This window comes from Hylobates moloch, unplaced genomic scaffold (genome assembly GCF_009828535.3).
Source record: "Hylobates moloch isolate HMO894 unplaced genomic scaffold, HMol_V3 SCAFFOLD_6, whole genome shotgun sequence".
Lineage (NCBI taxonomy): Eukaryota > Metazoa > Chordata > Mammalia > Primates > Hylobatidae > Hylobates > Hylobates moloch.
In genome coordinates, this window is record NW_026652281.1 from 43,206,028 (window position 1) to 43,232,896 (window position 26,869).

Genomic DNA, 26,869 nt, shown 5'->3' on the forward strand with positions numbered 1-26,869 from the left:
ACAGCCATTCCAAATGGGAGAAATCGGCCAAAACAAAGGGTCTGCAAGCCCCTCCAAGTCTGAAATCCAGCAGGGCAGTCAAGTCTTAAAGCTCTAAAATGATCTCCTTTGACTCTATATTTCACATCCAGGTTATGCTGATGCAAGAGGTGGATTCCCATGGCCTTGGGCAGCTCCGCCCCCGTGGCTTTGCAGGTTATAGCCTCCTTCCTGACTACTTTCACAGGCTGGCGTTGAGTGTCTGTGGCTTTTCCAGGAACATGGTGCAAGCTGTCAGTGGATCCACCATTCTGGTGTCTGGAGGATGGTGGCCCTCTTCTCACAGCTCCACTAGGCAGAACCCCAGTAGGGACTCTGTGTGAGGGCTCTGATTCCATGTTTCCTTTCTGCACTGCCCTAGCAGAGGTTCTCCATGAGAGCCTCACCCATGCAGCAAACTTCTGCCTAGGCATCCGGGTATTTCTATACATCCTCTGAGATCCAGGCAGAGGTTCCCAAAACTCAATTCTTGACTTCTGTGTACCTGCAGGCTCAACACCACATGGAAGCTGCCAGGGCTCGGGGCTTCCATCTTCTGAAGCAACAGCCTGAGCTGTACCTTGGCTCCTTTTAGTCATGGCTGGAGCGGCTGAGTTGCAAGGCACCAAGTCCCTATAATGCACACAGCAGAGGGACCCTGGGCCCAGCTCATGAAATAATTTTTTCCTGCTTAACCTCTAGAGATGTGATGGGAAGGGCTGCCAAAAGGTCTCTAACATGCCCTGGAGACATTTTTCCCATTGACTAGGTGATTGACATTTGGCTTCTCATTTTTTATGCAAATTTCTGCAGCCAGCTTGAATTTCTCCTCAGAAAATGAGGTTTTCCTTTCTATGGCATTGTCAGGCTGTAAATTTTCCAAACTTTATGCTCTGTTTCCTTTATAAAACTGAATGCCTTTAACAGCACCCGAGTCATATCTTGTGTGCTTTGCTGCTTAGAAATTTCTTCTACCCAATACCCTACATCATCTCTCTCATGTTCAAAATTCCACACATCTTTAGGGCAGGGACAAAATGCCGCCAGTCTCTTTGTTAAAACATAACAAGTGTCACCTTTGCTCCAGTTCCCAAGTAGTTCCTCCTCTCCATCTGAGACCACCTCAGCCTTGATTTCGTTGTCCATATCATTATAAACATTTTGGTCAAAGCCACTCAAAAAGTCTCTAGGGAGTTCCACACTTTCCCACCTTTTTCTGTCTTCTTCTGAGCCCTCCAAACTGTTCCAACCTCTGCCTATTACCCAGTTCCAAAATTGCTTCCACATTTTCAGGGGCAGTGCCCCACTCTACCAGTACTAGTTAGTCCATTTTCATGCTGCTGATAAAGACATACCCGAAACTGGGCTATGTACAAAAGCAAAAGGTTTAATGGACTTACAGTTCCACATGGCTGGGGAGGCCTCACAATCATGGCAGAAGGTGAAAGGCATGTCTCACATGGCAGCAGACAAGAGAAGAGAGCTTGTTCAGGGATACTTCCTTGTTTTAAACCGTTAGATCTCATGAGACTTATTCACTATCAAGAGAGTAGCACAGGAAAGACCTGCCCCCATGATTCAGTTACCTTCCACTAAGTCTCTCCCATAGCACATGGGAATTCAAGAGGAGATTTGGGTGGGGACACAGCCAAACCATTTCAGATCTATTATGGATCCTGAAGTTCTAATAATAACGAGACAATTTACCAATGGAAGAGTCACCTAGCCACATTAGGATCTGGAGATAATGTTTTCAAGTTTAGGTGAACACAGAAATACAGACTTCTGAGGTTTAAATCTGATTGAGGAAAGGAAAAACCAGGTACGCTGCTTCTTCTAGGTGCAGTTGTCTGGGGTCTCATTAACAGTGGAGGGAGGTACTGTGCATATACATCAGAGCTGCACTAAAATGCAATGTTTTGTACATATGTTGCTATGCTCATAGACTGATTTATACAGATACTGCATTATAAACTAGAGTTATTATATGGTGCCACACTAAAAAGGAAAGTAGTATGCCTTAAGTTATATTCCACTTTAGTATTTCAAAGTGACATATTTATAAGGTAAAATTTCTAAGTTTAAAACTATAATGACTGTGTGTTTTCTTTACATATGATTTATGAACCACTTTTGTCTGGCCTCCATATGTTCATTTCTGGGTTGCAGAAGCAAAAGATGTACAATCAATGTAAACTTTGAGAAGGGATGAACGTTAGGGAACTGAATCTGAGGAATGCAATCTTAAGAAGTAGGAATAATGAGCATTTGGAATAGATAAGTCACAGGGTACACTATAGGACCAGGGGTGTGACACAGTTGTTTGTTTATTTATTTTAATGCTGTCTTGACCCAGTTTGAGGCATGGTTAGAAGCTGGTCAATTCTCATTTTTCAGCAGCTGATTAAGTCCACACTCCAATCACTTCTTTATCAGACTTTCACACCCTTAGACCTCTCTGTAACCTGCCCTAATTTTCCCGAGGGCCAAGTATCAGAGAACTTGGTCCCAGATATTCAAATTAGCCAACCCACAAGAAATCCACCAAAGCTAGCCAAACTTTCCGCTTGTCATACAAAAGCTGCCTGGTATCTCTCTATCTTGCTGTTTTCTTGACCCCTGGTTGCAATTTTCTCTGTGACCTCACCTGGTAGAGATTTCTAATTTGAAGTTGAGAAGTTATTTTATTTTTGTATATGTTTAAGGGTTACTGAATGATATCTTGATTTATAAGTCTAGAGATCTGTTTGGAGCTTTGCTTTTCGTCTATCCAAATGTCATTGCATTGTGTCCTGCCCACAAAATAATGTTTAAATCTTATAATTCCAGGTAACCATCTAGGAGATAACAGATACCAAAGGTCAAGATACCAAAAATACATCAGTTAAAACAAAAGCAAAGGAAAACAGTTTCCAGAGTTTGATTTCCAGGAGAAAGTTGTGGTCTTACTTATATAGATCATACCACAAGGTCTTATTTCTACGCTCAGTAGAGTAACTCATGATTGGCATTGCCAAATAAATTTTTACCACAGCTCAGAAACTACCAACCTTATCTTCCCATTTGGCGAAGGCAAAAAACAAGCATCATTCTTTTTTTCCCTTAAGATTATACTTAATATACAGTAAACTGTACATATATAAAGTGAACCATTTAGCAAGTGTTGACACGTGAATATACTTGAAAAACCATCACTGGAATCAGATAAACACATATATCACTCCCACAGTCTCCATCTGCCCTTTCGTAATGACCTTCTTTTACCCTCCCCATCTCCTCTCCCTCAACCTTTGCTTTCTATCTCTAGTCAACTATTGATCTGCTTCCTGTCATTATAAATTACTTTGCTTTTTCTAGAATTTTATGTAAATGGAATCATGCAGTACGCACTGTTTTATGTCAAGGCCTCTTTTATTATTTTGAAACTTAGCTGTATTGTTATATATATCAATGGTTCATTTTTTATAAGTAATATTAAATTATGTGAATATGGCACAATTTGTTGATGAATATTTGGTTTGCTTCCATTTTAGGACTATTACCAAAAAAACAGCTAAGAACATTTGTATGCATGTCTTTGTATGAACATGAAGTTTTATCCATTCATTTTCTGGAGTAATACCTAAGAGTGAAATAGTTGTATCATATGGAAGAACCTCTGATGGGCCTGCTGGTGGGAATGTAAAACATCAGAACACTTTGGAAACCAGTTTTGTAGTTTCTTAAAAGGATAAATATACAGCTTCCATGTGATCCAACTGCTTCACTCTTAGGCATTACTCCAGTAAATGAATGGATAAAACTTTATGTCCATACAAAGACATGCATACAAATGTTCATAGCTGTTTTTTTGGTAATAGTCATAAAATGGAAACAACCCAAATATCAGCAAATTGTGCTATGTTCACATAATATAATATTACTTATAAAACAGTGAACTATTGATATATGCAACAATACAGCTATTCCAAATAATAAAAAATGCCTGACATAAAAGAGTGCTTACTGTGTGATTCCAATTACTTAAAAATCTAGAAAATGGAAAGTAATTTATAATGACAGGAAGCAGATCAATAGTTGACTAGAGACAGGGAGTGAAGGTTGAGGGAGAAGACTTGGGGAAGGTAGAAGGTCACTATGAAGGGGCAGATGGAGACTTGTGAGAGACAGATATGTTTGTTATCTGATTCCAGTGATGGTTTTGCAACTATATTTATATGTCAATGCTTGTGAAATGGTGCAATTTTTATATGCACAGTTTATTGTATATTAAGTACACAAGGTTCTGTTCCTCTGTGTCCTTGCTAGCACTTGATATTGTCAGGCTTTTTAATATTAATCAATTTTATAACTATGTAGTGGTATCTCATTGTTGCAGGATATGTCCTTAGTTCTGCCAAACACAGGGTTCTTGTCCATTCCACAGCCAAAAAAATTTAGGCTCGCAGACAGTTTAAAGGGTATTGAAGCTGGGTTTTATTGGGTGGAAAGGAAAAAAAAGCGGGGGGGTGGAGAACAGGGATGGTCCACAAGGCCAGAGTCCCCTGCTAGAGCACTTCCCACCTGCCACTGGAATCCCACGTTCCTCACGGAAGGGAGGGGCCAGGCTCCTCCCTGCTGTAAACTGGAGAACTTCAGAAGGCTCCGCTCCAGTGTACCTTCCTCCCAGGGCCCAGGCTGATTGGTGAGTCTCTGGGCCCCCCGCCTCCCACGTGGCTGTCTCATCATCATGATTTTATACTTTTCTAATAACTAATGATATTTGGCATCTTTTTATGTGCATATTTATGATTCATGTATTTTCTATATTTAAGTCACTAAACTCTTTAATACATGGATTAATTTAAATTATATTTAGTTTTGTTTATTCACTTGAATAAAGAAAAATTTTTTTTTCCTTTGGAGACAGGATCTCCCTCTGTTTCCCAGGTCTGAATGCAGTGGGGTGAGCATGGCTCAGGTGATCCGCTTGTCTTAGCCTTCTAAGTAGCTGGAACTGCAAGTGCATGACACTGTGCCTAGATAATTTTTCATATTATTTATAGAGATGAGTTTTCTCCATGTTGCCCAAGCTGGTTTTGAACTCCCGGATTCAATCCTCATCCTCGCAAAGTGCTGAGATAATAGGCATGAGCGACCATGCCTGGCCTTGTTTTTTTTTGAGACAGAGTCTCACTCTGTCACCCAGATCGGAGTGCAATGGCACAATCTTGTCTCACTGCAATTCCTGCCTACTGGGTTCCAGCAATTCTTGTGTCTCAACCTCCCAAGTAACTGGGGTTACAGAGGTGTGCCACCACACCGAGCTAATTTTTGTATTTTTAGTAAAGGCGGGGTTTCACCATGTTGGCCAGGCTGGTCTGGAACCCCTGACCTCAAGTGATCCACCTGCCTCGGCCTCCCAAAGTTCTGGGATTACAAGCATGAGCCAGCATGCCTGCCAGTCTTTTCTCATTAAGTTTTGACTGTTAAGTATTTCAACACAAGTTCCTTATCAAATATATAATTTTCAAGTTGTTTTCTTTTCATTATTTCAGTAGTATTTTGGTGCTTTCTTTTTTTAAGATTCGAGGTCTCACTATGTTGCCCAACCTAAAGTGCAGTGGCTTTTCACAGGCATAATCACAGCAAACCACACTGGAATTTCTGGCTCAAGTGACCGTACAGCCTCCGCCTCCCAAATAGCTGGGATGACAGTCATGCACCACCCTGCTGACTCTCAGTGGCGTCTTTTGAAGACAACACATTTCAAATTTTGGTTAAGTCTGGAAAAAAATTTATTCCTCTATTTGTGTATCCCAAATATATCTCAAAGGTGTCCATTTCTTTGTATTTTTGTTATTACCAGTTTTGTCCTACCATCTCTAATTTCTTCTCTCTGCTGCTTCAATAACCCAAGTCTATGCTTCCAACTCTCACCCCTTTCCATGAACACAATTCTTTATCTAGCAACTTAAAAAATATGACACATACGTTGAAATTTTCTGCTTAAATTTTCGATGGTTTCCCATTGGATTTGTAAAAACACCAACTCATTTTATGTACCCTATAATGAATGTTTGTCATGGTCTGGCACCTGCCTTTCACACATAATTTTGTACCACTTTCTCTCTTGATTGTTATATTTCACATATGTCATCCTCCTTTCTGTCTTTGTTACCAAATTTCTACTTTAGGACTATTGTTCTTATGTTATTATTTGCCTGGGTTGTTTGTTTGACTATTTGATTTATCTGTTATCCCTGACTGCAGTATGAAAGCTTCCTGGTAGCCTGATTCTTTATTTCTAAACTTCCTAAACTCAGAAGTAGAATAAAGTGAGTATTCTTAAACAGTACCTGAAGAACTGCACAGTGAGCAAATAAATTTTGACAATTCTCTAGGTCATTAAGCCAGAGTTTAGTTTAACCTAATAATTTAATTTTCTATTATTTATTATCAATATTTGTTTTATGGGATAAAGGCATCATTCTCAGCAACAACAAATACATATTGAAAAAATGAGATTGGGAGCAATATCATAGTTTAAACTAGCAAATTGATGAAAAACATAAATATCAAGACATAAAGATGAGCAATGATGCAAGTAAAATGTGAATCAGATACTGAGCCAAATCATGCCTTCACTCTAGGTTACTGAAAGATATTCTAAGAGTAAACACTGACCTTATCAAAACATAAGCAGTCTGGTTAGTGTTCATGGAGTGAGTAGAAACACGAATGGGTTAAATGAGAACTCAGAAATAGTTGCTGAACAAATGTCCTAACATCTAGCTTAGTCCTAACATCTAGTTTATTCCAGAATGCTATATGAAAGGAAAATGGGTGAGTGTGAAGCTTGTAACCTTGTGCTTAAACTTTCTTATAGCTTTGTGTCATTTTCTGCCTTTGACTATCCAGTGACTCACACCCATAGGCTGAGGTGGGAAGATCCCTTGACCCCAGAAGTTCAAGACCAGCCTGGGCAATATAGTGAAACCTTGTCTCAGAAAACAAACAAACAAACACACAAACAAACAAACCAAAACAACAACAACAAAAAACTAGAATTCCTATTATAAGCTACAGAAAAAAAGTTTTGCGATATGAAAGACCTCCTCCATACCCCTTCAATATGCCTTAATTACATTCTTGATTTTTAAATAGGTCTATCACTAGCTGAAGACAACTAAAGAAACATCCTATTGCTATATGGTAGAGATCCTCAGGATGGTTTTTTGTTTGTATGTTTTTTGCTAAAAAAAATTTTTTTTAGAATATTTGTTTACTAAAAGTAAATTTTCTTCAAACATATGTCCTTGCTAAGTTTGTGTTACACATCCTTAATTTTGTTAGGCAGGTTATCCAACATCCTCAGTTGTCTAGATACTGCTATTGCAGAACAAAGTAAGGAACTGATCAAGCCCCATGTGACATTTGCTCTATTCTTGTAAAATGTCTCCATAATAGTGATAATTTACTTCCAGTTATTTTGGAGCCCTGCTTTGAATTCCTATTCTGACAAAATTATTTAAAGTAACAGTACATATTCTAGTAATGTTAAATTTGTTTCATTAAAATGATGTAGGAGATTTTAGGAAATTCAGAAGCTCTTTGTATTCTATAAGGCAAAGAATATTTCCTTGGTTAGTATGAGAACCTCTAGATATTTCTGATTGTAGTAATGTCATATTCTATGTTGATATTGAAGTTTATCAGTAGAGAAAGGAGAGAAGAAAGTATTAGTATTGCTTATTTTATTATCGTTTTCTTGGTCACAGTGATAATGAGAAATTAATAACTATGAATATCACTTCTTATTCTGTATTTCTGGGTCTAAATAATAGTTGTGCTTCTCGATTTAAATATACATATGCTAATTTGTAAAGTATACATATAATTTTTCAATGTAAATACAAAACTAATAATTACATGTTTTGGATTTTTTTTTTTTTTTTTTTGGTACAGGTTGAGTATATCTCACCTGAAATACTTGGGACCAGGGTCCAGAACTATTTCAGGTTTCAGAATTTTTGGATTTTTAATTTTAGATTTAGATATATTCACATATATACATCATATAATATCTTGGGGAGAGGACCAAGGTTTAAATATGAATTCATTAATATTTTATATACAGCTTATATACACAGCCTGAAGGTAATTTTATACAATTTTTAAGTAATTTTGTGCATGAAACAAAGTTGTTTATGTGATGTCAGGTGTAGAATTTTCCACTTGTGCGATGATGTAATGCTCAAAATATTTTAGATTTTTAAGCATTTTGGATTACAGATTTTCAAATTAGAGATGTTTAACCTGTAATTAAATTGTTTTTATTCTACAGTTGCTCCAAATAGTATTGTCCTCTTTCTACTTGTAATTTAACAAATACACTAGTCAGATATTGCAAAATGATCCAGGTGCTTTTCTTGAATTACCATTATATTATTTTTAATTTATAAGTTAATTTTGTATGTTCAAAAATTATGTTATAATATGTGCTATTTGCAACAATTCTAAACAATGCAGATGTGAGTGAAGAAAAATATTTTTAGCCAAACGTAAAAATTGAACAATGCTATAAAGAATATGATTTTGCTATTCATTCTTTAATGTTTGTATAAACATACAAACACCTAATTCAGTTTATTTTCTTTCTTTTATTTATTTTTAAATAAAAATTGAGTTGCACGATGCATATTACTCTCCTACTTTTTTTTCACTGCTTCATCGTGGATAACTTTTCAAGTCAGCACACACAAATCTCACTTTTCTTTATTTAACATAGTTTAGAAATTATTATTTATTCAACCATTCCTCTATTTATGAACTTTCAGGATGTTTTAGTATTTTACTTTTGCAATTAACGTTACAGTAAACTGATTCGTAAAGATGTTAAAGAAAAACTTCAATGGCACTTGTTAAAACTTATTAGGGAAGATTTATTCGAGATTTTTTTTATAGGTTTAAGGATCACTGCAATGGGGCTTGCAGTCAGGGAGATAAATTGAGCTCAACCCTGAATATAGCGTGAGCAAGTGGGAATTTAGTGCCAAGCAACAGGATGGAGGTCACTGGATGGAAAAGTACTAAAAGGAAACATTAGGAGTAAGGGAGAATCTGTCTAACCCACCTACAGAATTATTTCTAAGGAGAAGCCAGTGTGATCAGACATCACCTTCAAGATGATGGAGGCCTGGGAACCTGATCAAATGTTGAAGATAATCAGATATTGAGTGTGGAAGGCTCTTGCTAACTTGACTTAGCAAGATTCTGTGTTAAAACTAACTTTTATGAGAAAGTGTGCATATGGTCCTAGAAAATTCAGCATCCTGACTAAAGTTTGGCCAGGAAAATAATCTTTTTCAAAGAAAATTGTTTAATATCACAAAAATGTATTATGTTCTTTTGAATTACACTTTTGATATCATCCTCAGGCAAACAGATTTTCAGAATTTAATAAATAAATAAAAGCAACTCTAACACTGAGTAGTTTTTTGAAATAAGTTATAATTGCAAAGAACTAAAATAACTTCATCAAGAACACACACTACAATTTGAAAAGATTTTTCTCTTTTTCATGGCTCCTACAGAGAAAACAAAAGTGAAAGTGTGGGAAAGAGACAGGTTTTAGTCACAAATATTACAAATATAAAATAGCATAAAACTTATATGATAGTTCCTCTTCTACTATAGAAATTTATCCTCCAGGAAAAATAAATTTGCTTCATGCAGGACAGTTTTAAACATCACTAGTAAATGAAATTATACCCCCTTAGAATATAATTTTACAGTTGAATCGTTTGTCTTATTAGAGACTGTTACCTTATGTATCCATCATCTGAACTTATTTTGGATTACTTTTGGTATAAGACTTTAGTTAATATTGTAATAATTCTATAAAGAAACAATCTTTATTATGTAGGTAGTAGAGGTGGTAAATTATCTTGTTAGTGGGTGAGAGAAATTTGTTCTTAATGAGATGAAATGAGTGTACATGTATTAAGATAAACTTCAAACCAGGGCTTTGGGTTCCTAGTTCTTCTTTCTATGAGGTCATATTGCTTACCATACACTTGACTGTGCAGTAAATGTTTGCTTAAATGTATCTTCTTTAATATATGACACGCACATGTAGGTTAAATCACCTAACAGACTAAGAAATTTTCTAGTCACTTAGATGTAGAAACTATTCAAATGAGACACGTAAATATGCTGTTTGAAACCAAAAGTTCATAGAAGTCTACACCTACTGAAAAATGTACACTAAGATTATGTAGGTGACCACCAACCATACTAGTTTCAGGTTTTGAAGTTTTCTTACTTCATCCTAATATTGACTCACTGAATTAGGCAGTTTAGAAAATGAATTGGGTAATATATATTCCAATTGTTTCTTCAAATCTCCAACCTACATTTGTGACAATGGTCTTTGCTCCAAGAAGCTATAGCATGCATTGATTAGGTTTCTGTGCCTTCTGACTCTCAAATAAGTTTTGCAGGAAAATGGAGACTTGGAAGAAAGAGTTGTCTGTGTCCTTTTTGTACCTTTAGCTCTATTTCTCCCTGTAAGCAGATTACTGCTCTAACTTCAAACCCCTCAGGCCTAGAATTGGTAAAGCCCTGCCATTTCTGGCTCCACAAAGTGTTGGCTTCTCTTAATCCTGCCTACAAGCGTAAATGGTTCATCCATTGAACCCTTTTGGATGCTCTTTTTGAATGCATCATCTATTTTCTCCCATACCTTGTCTGTCATAAAGTTTTTCATTTGTTACAGCAGATACAGCGACTCTTCATTTTAGTTCCAGGTATGTGAAAAGCTAATTTTATGCTATTCAATCAACAGAGAGTAGGGATTGTTAAAAGGCATGTTAAGTATTTCTACAATTGTTTAAATCATACTTATCCCATTTCTTATACTATTGGGCTTTTATTTTGTATACTATTCTAAATGAATGATAGACTTGTGGACTACAGGAAAGTAGAGAGATGCATTTCACAAGGCACTTATGTTAAAAAAAGTGGGTCTCTTGCACACGTTCTATTTAAAACTGATGTGTCAAGTGTTCTTGTTGATATAAGAGAGTGATATATGAGAGTGGGTACGGATGGTATGTAAGTGTGTGTCTAATTACCTATCTAGGACATCTCATTATCTGAAATCAGGAAAGCTAAAATCTGAAGAAAGCTGATAAAAAGGCAACTGAATCTGTGAGAAAGTGTTCTAAAATAGCATAGCTAAGCAGTCACATCCAACAGTTAATAGGTTTATAGGTCATCTTTTCATAATAACTCCTACAAATCAAAAACAACAGATCAAAATGGAATGATGTGCTCTAAAAGATGACTGATAAGGAGCAATGATCCAAACAGTCTGCATAGGTGGTATCAATCCTCCCCAACACATAAACATAACCACAAAATAAAAGGAAGAGACAGTTGAAGAATATACATCGGAAGATATACCCCCACAAACAAATGCATTTCAAATATATGTGTATATTCTCAAATGAATAACATCTAATATGGATTATAAAAGAAAACTACAGCTGAAGATGATCATAGGAAATCAAGAGATGAAGTGAAAGAGTTTAGGAGTTAAACTGAACACTCTAAGTGACCCTGTATATAAATAGAAATTCTACTGTAAATAAAGGGATATAAAATAGATACTGTTGAAAGTGAAATTAGTGGAAAAGAGGATCAGCTTGAGGAACAGAATTCAGCAAATCAGGTATAAAGGAGCAAATATAAAAAGGTAATTCTCTTTTTGGATTTTATATATCTATTAATTTTTAATTTTTGGGTACATAGTAAGTATATATATTTATGGAGTACATGAGATACTTTGTTACAGGCATGCAACAAGTAATAATCACATCATGTAAATGGGGTATCCATGCTCTCAAGCATTTATCCTTTGTGCTACAAACAATCCACTTTTACTCTTTTAGTTATATTAAAATGTATAAATTATTATTGAATACCGTCAGTCCATTGTGCTATCAAATACTGTCTTATTTATTCTTTCTAACTTCTTTTGGTACCCATTAACTATCTCCACTTCTCCCCCAGCCTCCACCACCCTCCCCAACCTCTGGTAACTGTCCTTATACTGTCTATCTCCATGAGTTCAACTGTTTAAATTTTTAGATCCCACAAATAAGTGAAAACAGGTGAAGTTTGTCTACTGTGACTGACAAATTTTACTTAACATAATGACCTCCAGTTCCATCCACGTTGTTGCAAATGCAGGATCTCATTCTTTTTTATTGCTGAGAAGTATTCACTTGTATATATGAACCCTGTTTTCTTTATTCCTTCATGTGTTAATAGACACTTAGACTGCTTCCAAATCTTGGCTATTGTGAACAGTGCTGCAAGAAACATGGAAGCGCAGATATCTCTTTAATATATTGATTTCCCTTCTTTTGGGAATACATCCAGAAGTGGAATTGCTGGAATATAGGGTAGCTCTAGTTTTAGTTTTTGAGGAAGCTCCAAGCTGTTCTCGATAGCGGTTGTACTAATTTACATTCCCACCAACAGTGTACAAGGGTTTCCTTTTCTACATATCCTCACCAGCATTTGTTCCTGCCTGTCTTTTGGGTAAAAGCCAAACTAGGGTGAGATGATATCTCATTGTAGTTTTGATTTGAATTTCTCTGGTGATGATCAAGGATATTGAGCACTATTTTATATGCCTTTTTTGCCATTTGTATATCTTCTTTTGGGAAATGTCTTTTAAAATATTTTGCCTATTTGTTAATTGGGTTATTAGATCATTTCCTATAGAGTTGCTTGAGCTCCTTATATATTCTGGTTATTAATCCCTTATCAGATGGTTAGTTTGCAAATGTTTTTTCCCATTCTGTGGGTTGTCTCTTTACTTTTTTGATTGCTTCTTTCTCTGTGCAGAAGCTTTTTAATTTGATGTGATTTCATTTGTCCATTTTTGCTTAGGTTGCCTGTGTTAGTGAGGTATTACTCAAGAAATTTTTCCCAGATCAATTTCCTGTAGAGTTTTCTCAATGTTTTCTTCATTTCATAGTTTAATGTCTCAGATTTAAGTCTTTAAACCATTTTGATTTGATTTTTGTGTGTGGTGAGAGATTGGGGTCTAGTTTCATTCTTCTGCATATGAATATCCTGTTTACTCAGCACCATTTATTTAGGAGACTGTCCTTTACCCCAGTGTATGTTTTTGGTACGTTTTGAAAAATGACTTCACTGTATTTTGTTCCTGGGTTTTCTATTCTGTTCCATTGATCTATGTGTCTGTTTTTATGCCAGTTACCAGGCTGTTTGTGTTACTATAGCTCTTTACTATAATTTGAGGTCTGTTAATGTGATTCTTCCAGTTTTGTTCTTTTTCCTCAGAATAACTTTGTGTTATTCTAGGTCTTTTGTGGTTCCATAGAAATTTTAGTATTTTTTTTTCTGTTTCTGTGAAGGATGTCATTGATATTTTGATAGAGATGTATAGATATACATTGCATTGGGTAGTGTGGACATTTTAACAATACTGATTCTTCCAACCCATGAACATGGATTTCTATTTTTTGTGTCCTCCTCAATATTTTTCATCAGTGTTTTATGTTTTTTATTATAGAGATCCTTCACTTCTTTGATTACTAGATATTTAATTTCATTTATGGCCTTTGCTAATGGGATTACTTTTTTATTTCTTTTTCAAATTGCTCACTGTTGGCATATAGAAATGCTGTGGATTATTGTATGTTATTTTTGTATCATGCAATTTTACTGAATTTATCAATTCTACTAGTTTTTTGGTAGAGTCTTTAGGTTTTCCACAAAAAGGTAATTTTTAAGAATATAATCAAAAACATAAAATATAAGAAAATAATCAGTGTTCTATGGGAAGAAAATAAAATATAGAAAGCAAATGTAAAATTGTCTGAGATGCAATAGAAGAGATTTTCTAAACTACTTACAGATAGCAAAAATTAAAAACATTTCCTGATAAAGACTTAAATCTATAGAATGTGAGAGCTTTTATGGCATTAATCTACATTTATAATTTAATCTAGTTCCATATATAGATAGAAATAAATTTTAGATAGATAGATGTTGCGGGAAGTCAGGGACCAGTTGGAGCCATGACAGAGGAACATAAATTGTGAAGATTTCATATTCACATGGACATTTATCAGTTCCCAAATAATACTTTTATAATTTCTCATGCCTCTCTTTACTTTAATCTCTTAATCCTGTTATCTTCGTAAGCTGAGGATATACGTCACCTCAGGACCACTGGGATAATTGTGTTAACTGTACAAATTGATAGTAAAATGTGTGTTGGAACAATATGAAATCAGTGCACCTTGAAAAAGAACAGAATAACAGCAATTTTAGGGAACAAGGGAAGACAACCATAAGGTCTGAGTGCCTGCGAGGTCAGGCAAAAAGAGCCATATTTTTCTTTTTGCAGAGAGCCTATAAATGGATGTGCAAGTAGGGAAGATATTGCTAAATTCTTTTCCTCACAAGGAATATTAATATCAATACTCTGGGAATGGAGTGTATTCCTTGGGGGAGGTATATAAACAGCCTGCTGTGGGAATGTCTGTCTTGTGCAGTTGAGATAAGGACTGGGATATGCCCCTGTCTCCTGCTGTACCCTCAGGCTTTCTAGGGTGGGGAAAAACTCTGCCCTGGTAAATTTGTGGTCAGACTGGTTCTCTGCTCTTGAACCCTGTTTTCTGTTGTTTAAGATGTTTATCAAGACAAAACATAGACCCTTATCAGTGGTTCTGCTTTTTCCCTTTGTCCTGTTTCCTCAGAAGCATGTGATCTTTGTTAGACCCTTATTAGTAGTTCTGCTTTTTGCCCTTTGAAGCATGTGATCTTTGTACCTACTCCCTGCTCTTACACCCCCTCCCCTTTTGAAACCCTTAATAAAAACTTCCTGGTCTGAGACTCAGGTGGGCATCATGGTCCTACTGATACATGATGTCACCCCCAGCAGACCAGCTATAAAATTCCTCTCTTTCTACTGTCTCTCTTTATTTTTCAGCCGGCCGACACTTATGGAAAATAGAACCTATGTTGAAATATTGGGGATGGGTTCACCAAATAGATAGATATTGTTAAATGTATTCAGCAAGAGAGGAAAAATAGCAAATAAAAATTAAACATAGGAAATAATGCTAGACAATAAGTATATATTGAAATTTAAAAAACTTAAGCTGTAAGAACAAAAGCTGGGCTCTTAAATTCTTTACTGCAGCAGTCATCATCAGAATATGTGATAGTAATAGTACAATTATTAGAAGAAAAATAAAAGTCTAGGTCCAAGAACTTTTAAAACAAATAAAGTTGTTATTAATGAGTAACAGCTTTTAAATTCATAAAATAACAGTTGTGAAAGCCATACAGACAAAAACATTTCAAGCTATTTGTACCTAGAGTAGATGCATGTACTAAACCATTTATTTCTCTTCCTTGAAAATGTATTTGATAATAAAAATCCAGCTGTGGCAGGCTGATAAAGACTAATAAAGATTTGTGTATTTCCTAATCCCTGGAGACTGCAAATGTTACCTTTTTGGGAAGAAAAAAAAATCGCACCAGTGAAGATGTGATTAAATTAAGGATCTTGAATTGAGATCATTATGGATTATCTGGGTAGGGCCTAAATGTAATCACAAGTATACTTATAAGAAAGAGGCAGACAGGCTTGGGGCAGTGACTCATGCCTGTATTCCCAGCACTTTGGGAGGCTGAGGCGGGTGGATCACGAGGTCAGGAGATCGAGACCATCCTGACTAACATGGTGAAACCCCAACTCTACTAAAAATACAAAAAATTAGGTGGGCGTTGCCACGGGTGCCTGTAATCCCAGCTACTTGGGAGGCTCAGGCAGGAGAATGGTGTGAACCCGGGAGGTGGAGCTGGCAGTGAGCTGAGATTGTGCCACTGCACTCCAGCCTGGGTGACAGAGCGAGACTCTGTCTCAAAAAAAAAAAAAAAAAAGGAAAGAGGCAGAGAAAGATCATATCCCTCCCAACACACACACACATGCTTGTACACACATATGCATGCAAGAAAACAATGTAAAGATGGAGCAGAGAGAAATGCAGACATAAACCAAGGAGTGGCAATAGCCACTAGAAAATGGAGAGGCAAGGGTCTGATTCTCTCCTAGAGCTCAGGAGGAAGCACAGCTATGCCTACGTTTTGATCATGAGCCTCTGTTAAAATAAATTTCAGTGTTGTAAGTCATTACAATGATTAATTTAGTGTGTCAACTTAGCTGGGCCATGGTACCCAGCTTCTTGGTTAAACATGTCTGATAATTCTGTGACAGTATTTCTTAAAGACAGTCTTAACATTTAAATCAGTAGACTTTGAGTAAAGCAGATTGCTATCCACAATGTAGCTGGGCTACTTTCAATCAGCTCAAGGCCTTAAGATAAAACGGACTAAGGTCTCTCAAGGAAGAGGGAATTCTTTCTCCAGACTGTCTTTGGACTTGAACTGCAACATTAACTCTTCCCTGATTCTACAGTTTGCCTTTCTACCCTGAAGATTTAGATTCAACAGCCTCCACAATCACTTGAGCCAAGACACACACACACACACACACACACACACACACACACACACACACACTCTCTCACACATATTTTCCACATTCTGTTGGTTCTGTTTCTCTAGAAGAGTCTGATTAATATAACTACCAAGTGTGTAGTAATTTGCTGCAGCAGCCACAGGAAACTAATATACCAGCCAACACAATTATTTTAACATACCAATTTAACACGAATTAAAGATTCAGAAATTAAGGAATATTGATATGGAATAATTTTTAATGTATGTCAAATATGTTTAAATATAGATTATAATGCTATAGAATTCTGGACTTGTTATTCATGATATGCAACATAAGCATTACAAGTATACTTTTTCAAAAGCTTTTGTCATAATAAAATTTTATCCAATGCCATGAATGAGCAAAACATATTATCCAAAGCTTTAAGAATTAGATAACTAAAAATATACTGTAACACTATTAAATTATATTTATTAATTGCATACAGAAATAAATTATATACAAGGAAACATGTAAACTAACACACACATGTTCATATTCAAGGGAACATAAAGAACAAAACACATACATAAAAAACAAACAGTCACATATGTAATACACCTAAAAAGAAGAATAGGCAAAAGACAGCAGAAAAAGAAAATTGTGGAAAACTCTTAACATGAAAGTATTACATCCAAACCAATATTTCTGTCTTAAAATATAGTTACTTTATAACTGTGTTGCTAATTAAAGCTTTAAAGAATTTTGATGTACATTTCACATATAACATTCTGTGGTTTAAATATTTTATAATAAGTATATGTGACTTTATTACATTAAAAAATTGCCTTTCCACTTATGGCCGTGACAAAGAAAATGATACTGGATTTGCCCTTCCATTGTATGTAGCTAAAAAAATGAACAAATTATATGAGGCAGTTTTTCCTTTGGCATCAGACAACAGAGAGCAAAGGACTATGATACTTGACATAAAGGAAATTATTAAAAAGGACTCTAGATTTACTACCATTTTGGCTTTGTGGTACATTCAGAAATGTCCAAGAAATGGATCACAAATAGAGCAAGTTGGTTTTATAGAGCTCAGGAGTTAGAGATGAGTTACAGACTGCTTAAATAGCTGGATAGGGTAGAAAAGAACAGAAAACTACTCAAATGAAGAGGCTAGATATTTATGTGAAGACTGTCCACAGTTTCTACATATGCACATGGTGAAAATATTCAAGACTTTGCAGAAACCACTACTGAGGGGCTGAGATCTGAAAATAGGGAATAGAGGTTGTGCAGTCCTGAGAGATATCAGAGTTTTGGCCAAATCAGAATTGAGAGGCCTCTCTCAGTGCATTGAAACATCAAATATCCTGGATATTAGCCTCTAGTGTAAGAATTTTGCCCTAGTACCAATGAAAAAGCTAAACACACAGACACGCAAATGCACCAACAACACTCACAAGAACAAAAAAATTCCCCTTCAGTAATTTGAACTTATACAAAAGCATAATTGAATGGTTTTTAAAGAAAAGCAACATAATCTAGACTTCCTTACTGTATCATCTACAATGTCCAACCTTTATGTAAAGGTTACAAGAAAGTGAAAAAAACAAGGAGTTACATTCATAATAATAATTTAAAAACACTGAATCAAGACCACTTAAAATGGAGAAAAAATTGTGACATTTTGATTTACCCTTGTGCTACCTCTATTCTCTTTTTTTTTTTTTTGAGACGGAGTCTCGCTCTGTCACCCAGGCTGGAGTGCAGTGGCGAGATCTTGGCTCACTGCAAGCTCCGCCTCCCGGGTTCACGCCATTCTCCTGCCTCAGCCTCCGGAGTAGCTGGGACTACAGGCGCCCGCCACCACACCCGGCTAATTTTTTGTATTTTTAGTAGAGACGGGGTTTCACCGTGGTCTCGATCTCCTGACCTCGTGATCCACCCGCCTTGGCCTCCCAAAGTGCTGGGATTACAGGCGTGAGCCACCGTGCCCGGCCGCTACCTCTATTCTCTGCATGGTACTATTGAAAACAGCAGCCCACATACCCAGTACAGGAACCTTCCTTCCAGAGGAAACAGAGCAGTTCTCTGCCTTTTCTTACCAGTCGAGGTGCTCCCTGAAGGACTGATGCAAAGTGCTTTTCTATATTTTGCCTGACTCGGAAGTCAGTCAGAACAGAAAAGTGTTGAGCATTTCTCAAAAACAGTGTAAGGCAAACAAACAGTCTGAGCCACTTGGGGCACAATTTTACAATGGAAGCAAACCATAGTGTACAAAAACCTGGGAAGAACTTGTGAGAGTGGTTCTTTGGGAAATTAGGACATTCAATTGTGCCTGGGTATACAAGGGAATTTAGAAAGCCACATCCATGCTCAAGGGAGGATACATACTCAGAAAGGAACAGAGACAGTATTAAGGTTTTGCCTTTTGCTAACCTCTGGGCTCAGTGAAAGCACAAAATGAACGCTAAGGCAGAGGTAAGTTGCCTAAGCATCAAGAAGTGCCCCAGCGGAGAGACATTCTATAAAAAGTGGTAGAAGAGAGGTTCTTTTTTCTTTACTTGTTTATTTCTTTTCCTTCCTTCCATCCTTACTTGCTTCTCTCCACCAATGGTGTTCAAGGAAATAACATTCAAAACACTAGTCTAACATAAGCTAAAAAAGGTAGAGACTTCAGACAACAAGGAATTCAGAATTTTTAAAAAATTAGAAGAATCGCTAAGCAAACAGCTATAGCCAAAAAAAAAAAAGTCTTGAGAAAGAGAAAGTATCTGATTTCCCAACTTAGGTCATTATTGTAATTTTTAAAATGCCAAGTATTCAATAAAAAAATTGCAAAACATCTAAGGAAACAAACAGAATTATGTGCAAAAAAGAAAATATTAATAAAGAGAAATTATATAACAAAATCAAACAGAAACTCTGGTTAAAAAGAACTGTACATTGCTTAACAAAATAAAAAAAAGACAAATCATTGGAAATACATTGCCTATTTATGAATTGAAAAACTTTATATTGATAGAATGGTAGTATCCATAGTGATCTCCAGATTCAATTGAATTCCTATCAAAATTCCAATGCCCTTTTTTTTTCAGAAAAGGAAAATTCAATCATCAAATTAATATGGCATTGCAAAGGGCTCCAAATAGCCAAAACAGTATTAAAAGAGAAAATTGAGTTTAATAACTCACACTTCTAGATTTCACAATTTACTGCAAATCACAATAGTCAAATCAGTGTAGACTGGCATAAGCTTAGACACACATAGGTCAATGGAATAAAATTGAGAGTTCAAAAATAAACTCATACATCTATGGCAAATTGATTTTCAGCAAGTTTGCCATATCTGTTCATGGGAAAAAAATAGTTTCTTCCAAAAAAAATGGTGCCTTAGCAACTGGATAGCCACATGCAAAAGAATAAAATTTACCACCACTTCCACTATGCAAAAATTAACCACACAACATATGCAAAAATTAACTCAAAATGGATCAATGCCTAAATTTAAGAGCTAAAATCATAAAACCCAGCAGAAAACATGGGTTTTATGGGTGAGTCTTCATTACCTTGGATTTGATACGAAATTTTTTGATATGACATGACACCAAAACATAAGCAACAAGATTTCTTTTCTTTCTGAGACCTCATGGGATTTACTTTTCAATGCGTTATTTCTATTATTCGTCTTTTCAAAGAAATCTAGGCTTCTTCTGTCATGTGCTTCAAAACCCTTCCAGCTACCAGCCATTACCCAATTCCAAAGCTACTTCTATATTTTTATGTACTTGTTATAACGACATTCTACTTCCCACTACCAAAATTTTTATTAGTTTCCTAGGGCTGCTGTAACAAAGTACTATAAGCTAGGTGGTCTAATACAATAGAAATTTATTCTCTAGCCATCCTAGAAGCTAGAAGTTTAATATCAGGTGTTGTCAGAGTCATGCTTTCGTGAGCTCTCTAGAGGAAGCATCTGTTCCACGCCTTTCTCTTAGCTTCTGGTGTTGCTAACAATCCTTGCTCTTCCTTAGCTTGCAATTGTGTAACTTCAATTTCTGCCTCTGTTGTCACGTGGCATTCTCTCCTTGCAGCTCCACATTGTCTTCTTAAAAAGACAGTAGTCATATTGGATTAAGAATCTACCCCACCCCAGTATAATGCCATCTTAACAAATAGTTACATCTACTATAACCCTATTTTCAAATAATGCCACATTTAGGTGTACTGGAATCAAAGACTCCAACATATCTTTTTGATGAACACAATTTGATTCATACCAATTACTGATACTTGCTGCAACATAGACGAACTTTAAAAATGTGGTAAGTGAAAGAAGTCAGGCATAAAATATCACATATAATACTTCATATTATATGAAATATTCAGAATAGGAAAATCTATAGAGAAAGTGGATTGGTGGTTGCCAGGGACTTGGTGGGGGGAAGAGGGAATAGGGAGTAACAGTTGAGTATGTTAAGGGACTAATTATGAAAGTAACCCATTTTGGGGTGATGAAAACATTTGGAATTTGTATTAGTCTTATAGGGTTGTAATACAAAATACCACAGACTGGGTTGCTTAAACAACAGAAATTTATTTTATCACAGCTCGGGAGGCTGAAAGTTCAAGATCGTGATTCCAGCAGGGTTGATGACTTCTGATGCTGCTCTCCTTGGCAGCAAACAGCTGTCTTCTCACTATTTCCTCACATGGGCATTTCTCTATGCACACAGACTTGTGGTGTCTCTTCCCTTTCTTATGAGCATATCCATCCTTTTGAATGAGGTCCCTACATTTATGACTTTCTTTAAACTTAATTACCTACTTAAAGACACTATTTCCAAACACAGTGACATCGGGGGTTAGGTCTTCAAAATATGAATTTGAGGAGAATACAATTGAGTCCATAACAGAAGTAGGTAGAAGTGGTGGTTGCATAATTGTAAATGTAATAATTGCCACTGAATTACTCACTTTAAAATGGTAAATTTTATGTTATATGATTTTCATGTCAATAAAAACAAAAAGGACGTTTAAGTAATATCCTCTTCCACATGCTATATATAACTGTATTTGCAACTGGATGAAGTTTAAGTACAACAAAGACTCATTTGTATGCTTTCAACTTTGTTAAAATAAATATAATGAATTTTATTTATTAAAATAATTTAACAATGGCATGTAGATCGAATTTTAAAATACGATCTGTGATTCCATTTTGGAGACTATGAAGAAAACTCAACCTCAGACTGAAATACTGATCTATGATTGCTGAATGTTAATATATTCTTTTGTTTTAAAAACAACTATTTGAAAATTATTTAAAGGTAATTATATCCTAATAATTTATGTGGCAAGCCACAATTATTGCCTTTCATTAAATATACACTTTTATGTTAAATGGGATCAATTATAAAATTTCACACAAAGTTGATAAACCTCTTTTAATATTTGGCAAATTTCAGAGACAGTATTGGAAAATGAGTCCAATCTTAAATAGCAATGATTGTGTATGTAGCTTTTAACTATTATTAAATAAAAGTGAAAAATTTAAGTGATAGCAAAATAGGTAAGTAACTATCTCTATTATTCCATAATTTCCTCCTACCTTCTCTCATTTCCCACAACCTTGTATCGTGTATAGGTGTGGCCGATCATTATCCTGCTATTTTGTACTACTTATCTGTATAACTCAGAGAAGGTTTATATTCTCTCTGTTGTACAATTTTTTAAACAATGTACAGTATACTTTTGTGGTAATAAACTATTTCCAAAAGTGATAATTCAAACTTAAGTATTGAATTGACCAGTAGCACTAATTAACTATCATTTTCTCATTCTTAGAAATATATGACGTGCAGATTTTCGCTTCTTTACTCACAACAGTAACTCAAAGTTATGAGGAGATGAATAGTTAACAGAGATCAAAATATAGAAAACCTAAGGTTTCTGGGTCATTCCTGGACACTGGACATCCTCACAGGATAGTAAAATCTGTAAAAACAATTCTAATTCATCCAAAAGCCAAGGATAAAATGAGGAGACACATTTTATCAGAGGCTTTTCTGTATGTGCCAAATCCCACATGAGTTGTGTAGCAGGTGGCCTGCCTTGCATGTGCCATAACTAATACTTTCTTAAATGCTTGCAAGACACAATCTCACAGCCAATTCTCAAAATCATTCTGGTATACAGGAAATATCTAGTCCTAACTAATGTATAAAAGAAAATGACAGACAAGGAGAAGGGAAAGAAGGAAGAAAGAATGGAGAGAGCAAGGAAGGATGAAGGAAGGAAAGAAGTAAAAGGGAGAAAAGAAGGAATGGTGAAAAGGGAAACCAATTAACTAGATTATCCTCCAGCATACATGACAGGTCTTTTATCACCTTTCAATCTGTCTGCTCTTATATCTCAACTGCTGAACTATGAAAAATATTTCCATAATTAGGGTAACACTTTCTGTGACAGTGAACGAATTAATCCTGGAACATTTATGTGATTTTTAAGGAAGTTTAGTTGGAGGTGCGAAAAGAGGATAATAATAAAATCAAATCCATTAACCTAACTACACATTTTGACTTAATAAGTGATTTTTACCTATTTAGTTACTTTGCTGTCTATAATATTATTATTTTATATTTCATTATGCTGTCAGACATGACATATATTTCAGTCAGCATTCCCAAGATTCTCAAAGTCTCTCGTTTTTGAGTCATAAACAAGAATTAAAGCATAAAGCCAAGCATTCAACTTCCATACTGAAGACCTCTAATCACAAAAACCATACATAACACAGGAGACTCTGGCTACCCATGTCCATCTTTACAATTTACCACTCCCCTCTCAAGCCCAGAGGAAAGTGCCTATTGCAATGAGCAGAATGTCTTTGACAAAAGAAGGCTGAGCAGTTGTCTGAGCTGCTTCTTTGGGATATTCAAACTGTACAGTATGTTTTAGGTTAACCTCCCTACTGATTTCCTTCATTTTTGATTTTATACTAAAAAATTGTGTCACTGTGTTTGGGAACAGAAGATAAGCCTCGATTTGTAGTTGAGGAAAAATAAGTAAGTACATACTGAACTTACAGACTATGCCATAATTTCCAGTTCAAGGAACCTCAAGCTTTATGGACTTTAGTGTTTTAAGGGATCTTAGGAATTATCTACTATATTGTTTCATGAATTGTCAACTGTGAAAAACTTTCTTATCTGAGATTGTTAAATTACAGGGGTAGCAAACACAATTGCCAGGCAGGTAATATAAATGTGTGTGTCTGGGTAGATACTATATAATTAGGAGTGCTGGGAACTGTGGTAGCCATGAAAGTTTATTATCCTTATTCTCTTTCTGAAAGAAGTGGCTAATATGCAGCCCAATAGAATTGTTATCATGCTGGATTCAGATCCAATATTGCTAATCAATCATTTTCTAGGAAAAAAAAGAACATTCTAAATACATGTGAAATCTTCCAATTTTCAAATATTAGCAAATATATTACAAAAATGCACATATCTGAGGAAGATCTAAACAACTGGCTATCTTTGTGAGTTCTATTAACTAAGCCTTCCCCCCCATTTGCCCTGAGAAACTCACCAGTGGTGCTTGTGGCTGCAACGTTTACCCAGAGAAAACTTTGCCATGAAATATCTTGCTTTTACTATTATTTTCCCATCACTCTAGTATATCAACTTTGAAAACAAAAAACATCATTCTATTTATAGCATTCTGTTTTTAGTAGTGATTATTTCTATTTACAAAATATAGTAATTCTCAATCGCTGAAAATGTAAAATCCTGGAAAACATGGCATTTTTACACGTGATGTTAACATCGTTCTGGAAGTTGTTGGCCCAAGATTCATTTGGTGAATCCGATTTTTTCAAAATAGAAAATTCTGATGACTCAGATGATTCTGAGATTAGTCCTGTTTAGAAATAACTCCAAGAACAGTTTTTATATTTTATTTTCACATTAAAAATCAATCATATTCGCTTCAGCCTCAAAGAGCGTGTTTATGTAAAATGAAAAGAGCTCTGGTAGAGAGCTGCACTTTTTTTTTTTCATAAACAGGAAAAGGGTTAAATTTATGACCAAAAAGTACTTCCGTGATTAAATTTGCTTTGGAAATTGGGGCATAAACAATGTAAAAATAATCTCTTTGCTCTGGGATTTCAGAGTCTATAATATTAAATAAAATGGTGAATTCCAAAGGACAATATTATGGGCAAAAGAATTCAAGGGGCTAACGTTTGTGATCCCATGTTAGAACCATCAAGCACAGTTCAATATTTATTGATTAGCAACTACAATAAAATCACTGATATTTTTCAGTTTTGTAAAGATGAGTTTCAAAATATGTCTAAGGAACTTACAGGCAAATGGGCAGGACATGTATCTAATGGGAAACTCAGTGTAATCTAATAAAGCTTAAAAAGAGTTAGATACTCACCTAAGAAAGCAGCACATTTCTCCCTGGAGGCTGGATTACCTCCCTGAAATTATTCATCCGAGAGTACAATGGGCTGGTGTTGTTGAACATGTAACTCACACAAAAAATTTCCGTATTCTGTTTGCAAGAACACCAAGTTTTATTCTCATAAAGTCCCTTTGTCAAGAGAGATAAACGACTACAGTAACCAGTTTACTTAGCACTTCTGATTCTCAATATCAATTAATAAGTGAAAATACCATTTTTAAAGGTCAGTTTTGTGACTTCATTAGCATATGTTAGCATACCCAATTCTGATCAGAACTTTAATGATCACAAGATTAAATTTATGAGGTAATGCTGGGAACCAAAGCCTAAATAATGATGACTTGACCAAGTTAAAGCCCCTTTATGGGGAACTACCTGCTTGGCTGGATAGCCAGATATACCCAGGTTTTTATGGACTCTGTGTTAGCCACTTTTGAAATACATATTAAAGCAATGTACTAGAAAAATTATAAGTAGACATTTAGGATGTTCTGAACATATAATCGTTTATTGCATCAGGGTGTGTGATACTTTATAAATTGTTGAAAGATTGGTAATATTAACATAAGTTGGAACTTCCAAATAATAAATTTAATATGATTATGAAGTGAAAAAAAATAAATTTTATTTTATTGAACATGTATGCAATTGATGTTACTGAGAGTAAGACATTCTCAATGTTAATAAAAAAGAAAAATATTATATGGAAATGTTATTTTGGTATCCTTGTTTGTCTGTGTAAAAATTAAAATAAATTTTGTGTAATTAAAATTATCTATATAGAGTTAATGAATAAATGTACAATTCCTTAATATCTTTTCTAGTGAAAATTTCAGAAGTATTACAAATGAGTTTAAGATTATGACAATGTATTTTTTCATAAAGAGGTACATTCTGATTTATAAAGAGTAATACAAAATATGTCTATAGAAATTTGACCTTTTAGTATCTTTTAATTAATTGCAAGATAAATATTACAGCCAAAGTTATGTGTTTTGTGTGAATTGATTATATTATATAAACTTTTAAGATTTGTTATTTCTATAAAATATATGACTACAATTAATTTATTTACAAAAGAACCATTAAATGATCATTATATGTTAGGGCAGATACTAGGAATTAAAAACAAAAAGAAAAAAAGCTAATGTAAGAATAGAAAACCAAAGAAATAAAAGAATAAAAGCAAGAGAAAAAAAAAAAAAAAAAGAAAGCAGATGCTCCCACAGTGAAGACAATTAGAGGCATAAATATCTTGTGGAAAAGAAATATTCCCACTATTATTCTAGAGTATATTAAAAAATAAAAATGGCAACAGGTTGAGTTGAAAGTAAGTAGTGCCACCTAATTAAAGACTCTGTGAGCTCTATTCAGCATTTGCTAAATTGGGGGTCTATAGAAGGCCTTTAAACAAGGAAGCGCTAATAAGATCATTACCTCCAGCACAGTAAATGAAACAAAAAGGGCTAACTTGAGTCAAACCGATCACTTTATTGTATTGTCTAGAGCTGCTTTCTTACTACAACAGCAGAGTTGAATAGTTGAGAGAGACAACATATGTCTCAAAAACTTAAAGTACTTACAATCTGACCCTCTACAGAAAATATTTGCCAACTTCTGCTGTTGTTGGTATCTACAGCCATATATATGATTGATAAGATTATATAGAGAGAATGTATAGTATCTGAAAAGCACTTAGAATTGACCTCAATCCTGTCCCTAAATTAAAATGGCAAATAAGAAAAACTAGAGGATAGAATTTAAATGGGAGCCAAATATCTAGTAAGAAAAGTAGAGAATGTTTTGTTACAGAAGACAGAGATCCAT